Source organism: Physella acuta, unplaced genomic scaffold (genome assembly GCF_028476545.2).
Source record: "Physella acuta isolate Inbredline_101_S28 unplaced genomic scaffold, ASM2847654v3 ptg001826l, whole genome shotgun sequence".
In the NCBI taxonomy this organism is placed as follows: domain Eukaryota; kingdom Metazoa; phylum Mollusca; class Gastropoda; family Physidae; genus Physella; species Physella acuta.
This window is the reverse complement of record NW_026733335.1, coordinates 1-4,345: the sequence shown is the minus strand read 5'-3', so window position 1 is coordinate 4,345 and position 4,345 is coordinate 1. Positions and strand designations below refer to the sequence as shown.

General features: G+C 29.1%; 1 long non-coding RNA gene across 1 annotated transcript; it reads right to left on the bottom strand.

Moving 5' to 3' along the window:
• Window positions 1-1,187: 1,187 nt before the first annotated feature.
• Window positions 1,188-2,498, bottom strand: LOC131930698 (uncharacterized). Its single transcript, XR_009384157.1, has 4 exons — window positions 2,398-2,498; window positions 2,088-2,230; window positions 1,660-1,724; window positions 1,188-1,342 (listed from the first exon to the last, which is right to left on the bottom strand). It is a non-coding gene; the product is annotated as an uncharacterized LOC131930698 (long non-coding RNA).
• Window positions 2,499-4,345: the final 1,847 nt, after the last annotated feature.

Below are 4,345 nucleotides of genomic sequence, written 5' to 3'. Positions count from 1 at the left end.
TGGTTATGTGTTAAGTTTTAGGCTGAGGTGAATGCTTAGGGTTTGGTCATTTTTTTATCGATTAGGATTAAGGAAATACATAGGTATAGAGTTTGAGTTAGGATCATAACTTGAGGCCGGGGGGGGGGGATTCTCCAGGGGGGGGGGGGTAATTGACGGGGTGGGGGTAATGTCATGTAGCCAGGTCCACTATTAGAAAGCCAAGATTCCAAACTGCGTAGCCTTATGTATGTAGGTAATCTAATCTCATACAAGTTCTTGAAAGCAACATCAAAGACGAGAAATAAAAAGAGCCATCGTTGTCGGCTTATTTAACAGGGAAGTCTTAGTCTAAATCCATCCACGACAATGTCTTTAAGACAATAAACCTTAACTTTGCTTGAAATAACAATATCGTTCTTCATTCAGTCAAACTCAACATTATGGCTTCACTGAACTTTGTCATTGAAATGCATGTGTAGTTTGAAATGTGTGTCTGTTAAAATTGTACAGTTGATACCGAATATATCCAGCCTTTTTCTTCTTCGTTCAGCTGCTTTTCTTTCTGGATTTCTTTTCTTATCTTTTGTCAATCCAAGAACAAGTGTTGTATCCCCAAGATAGGTTGCTATCCCCAACTATAGAGCCTCATCTACACGGGAGGTTGAACTCAGGACTTCTCGGTTTAGCAACCACGAACTTTACAAGTTCTTGATTTTGGTATTGGCGTGTCAGTTTTCTTCTTTATTTAGTCGACATCTAAAGTTAAACAAAAACAGTTGCCTACCTCAGCAAAAATCAATGTAGGCCAATTATGGCCAGTGTAGCAATTAGCAACATCAAAGTTGATTTGAATTCCATGCAATACTCATTCCATACTTCTCTAGTGTGGAGGTCTTGCTTATTAATATTATCCTGTTTGTTTGATACTTTTCTTTAACTTAATAATATTAACAATAGACAATTTTTGCCTGGAGTACAAACTGGGTCACAGTATTCTCTGGTAAACAATTAAGTTCTTTTCCAAATATATGCTCAGCTAATAGAAACAGCATTCCTAGATTATTTTATTTATTTATTTTTTTTTTTTAAAGGGCTTCAGCTGTTTTAATGTCAACTTGTGCTGGGAATACTATAACTACATACAACCCTTTTCAGCTTTCAATCACTTGTATCTTATGTACTAAGTAAGAAAACCAAATACATCAAATTTTGAGAAATAATTTATTTATGAAACAATTGCATATAATTATAAAGCCAAACATTAATATATCAAGATTATTGCAATTATCACCATTTGCAGATTCTTGTTTAACTATGGTAGATGGAAGTATTAGTTGCCTTTTACATCACTTTTCACTTCCTGAAACAAAACAAAATGATTTTCTTAATCATCCATCTGAAATAATAAAATTAGCAAAAAAAAAAAAATCTTTAGTTTAAATTAGTTTAATACATCAAAACAAAACAAGAAAAAAGTGATTGAATGAGATGAATCATGGCATAGATATCTATAAAATTTTGCTTTAGTGATAAAGGGGGAAAAATTTAAGTTATTTTGAGTGAAACATAAGCTAGAGAAATAAACTATTAGGCCTAATTTAAATAATTTAATTCCTTTCTCCCAAAACACTACATGTATCCTTAAAAAAAGAAAACTTAAAATTTATCAATATTTACCTTGTGTATAAACTCTTCTGTACATCTACTGTATCAGCTTGACGCTCATTAGGTATGCCTAGTTCCTGTTGAGCAGTTAAGACAGATTAAGTAAATAATTCAAATTTGTAAGACAAACCACTAAATGATACTGTTTTATATATATATATATATATATATATATATATATATATATATATATATATATATATATATATATATATATATATATATATATATATATATATATATATATATATCCTTCCTGCAAATCAGCATATTTTGCAAAACAAATATTTGAAAAAATACATAATGATATTGTATCAATTATCACCACTGACTTGGTTTTACTAGGTAAAATATTTTTTTAAATACAATATTTATACAAATAAAAATCTATCTCAATCAACATGTTCAAAATAAACCAAAGCAAACTTGTGATAACTTACCTGATTAATGTTTGAGAGGATTCACCCAGTTCTCGCCACTGAAGCAGATTAGATGCATGTGTTATTACACTTGTGATATACTGATTGCCATTTTGTGTACTTTTAGTCCTGGAGATCTATGTTGTAGGCATAGACTGTTAAACCTGGATAGTAATATTATAGAAGTAAATTATATCTAGTATAATATAAATATTTTAAAATATAAATGACACTAAATTATATTTATCATTATTGGAAATAAAAATGGTACAATTAAGTTATAAAAAAACAAATTATAAAATTTAAAGCAGCTTATTAATAATTGTCATACCTTTTCCTACTTTTATGTTAAATGTAAGAGGTAATTGAGAAAGAACATCTTGTGTCATTTAGTATGCTGTAGTCTTATTACTGGTAAAAATCAGATCTTCCCTTTTATTTGTATGAACCTGTAAAAGAGAAATTACAACATGGATAAACACAATGAATATCATATCTAATCCTCAACTAGTTATCACCCCAATCCTAACCTCATTTTTTAAAACCAATTTCTAAATATGTTTTCAGAACAAATGTATGTTAAGTCTACCTATTTTAATGTTCAGAATACTAATATTTATCAAAACTACCTCCAGTTGAAATTCAAGATACCTTTATAAAAAGTTATTATGACTTTAACTTTGTGTAGTTGTTATTTAGGCTATTTGTTTAATTTATATTATTTAAATTAATATTTCATGCCTTGTTTTAAAAAGATCTACAAGTCTACTTTTGATTTTATGGTATAATCTGATAAAAATTAGGCTGCTACATCTGAAAACTAAGGTCAATGCAAAGACTTCCAAATTAACGATAAGTAGGCTTGTATAGATATTGTATATAATTACTAGCCCAATAGTATTACTCTATAGGACTTAATGTATCAGACCTAATTCCTATAATTAGGCCTACTAATTATTAAATAATTAATAGATCTAACAGTAGGATAATTACAATTATGGGCCTTAGCTGACATAGAGAGCTGAATACTTAACTAAACATTTTTAAAAATTATAGTAAGCTAAGTGAGTTGAATTATTTTATTTAGATAGGCCTAGGCTATAATATACTCTATAGCAGTCTATAGTGATAGTCGCAGAGTAGCGTATATCATAATAATTTCAAATTAAATCTATAAGCAACATTAAGCCTCTGCCTTGTTGCCTAATTAAAAACTAAAGCCTATTAAGCCTTTTCCTAATAAGCCTTTGGCCTAATTTAAATAACAGCCTATAGGCCCTATAATATATAAATAGGCTAAACTACTTGTAAGACCTAATAGACTAATGACTAAGAGAGTGCTAGGCCCCTTTTCGATATTATATAATAATTGCTTGATCGATATCATAATATCTAACACTGATTACATTAATTTACATAAGGCTATACCATCTTAACTATGACTAATACTTTTTCTACTAATAAAATAGGCTATCTCTAGTTTAAACTTAGGCCTAATAGTAATTAGTAATTATAATTAAGTAGGCCATTTTATGACATTTATAAAAATTTTAGTAGATGGCCGAGCCTTAAATTTAAATACTAAAATAGATTTAGCATACTATGCCTATTGTTGGTCTAATTAATAATTTATTTTTCATTTAGAATTTTAGATCTCCAAAAGATAGGCCTAGGTCCTAAATAAATTATTTTTATTTTATTGAGCCCGCCTTAATGTATAAGATGTGATCTGTTTTTTTAATAAAAATAACCCTACACAATACTAGTGATTTAACTAATATCTAGTACTGCTTTAGGCCTATTTAATTATTTATTAGTAGGCTGAATAAAATCTAAAGCTATAAGGCCTACTTTATTACTATATTTGCCTATTATTCTATAGAATTAATTTATGTTTTCTTTCAATACATAGTAGATCCTGTAGTACCTCAACATTCTAGTGCCTCGACATACCAGATTTTTTAAATACGAGCAGTTGAGCGAGTAATATTTCGCTTTGAGTTACGCGCAAAATTTGAGATACCGTATTTCACAGTTCATGTAAAAGAAATACCCCCAAAAAGATGCAAATGATTATTTATCGCAGCTATTTAATTATAATAATAAGCGTCTTACTCATATTTGCAGCATTATGAAAGGGAGAAAGAAATAAACTTCCTAAACAAGTTTTATTTTAAGCTACCAGCACATGAAAGTGACTTAAATTAAGCATGGCAAAAAAGAAGAGAAAAGCTGTCATGAAAATTAAGCTAACGTAATAATTTTATTTAGTATTTAGG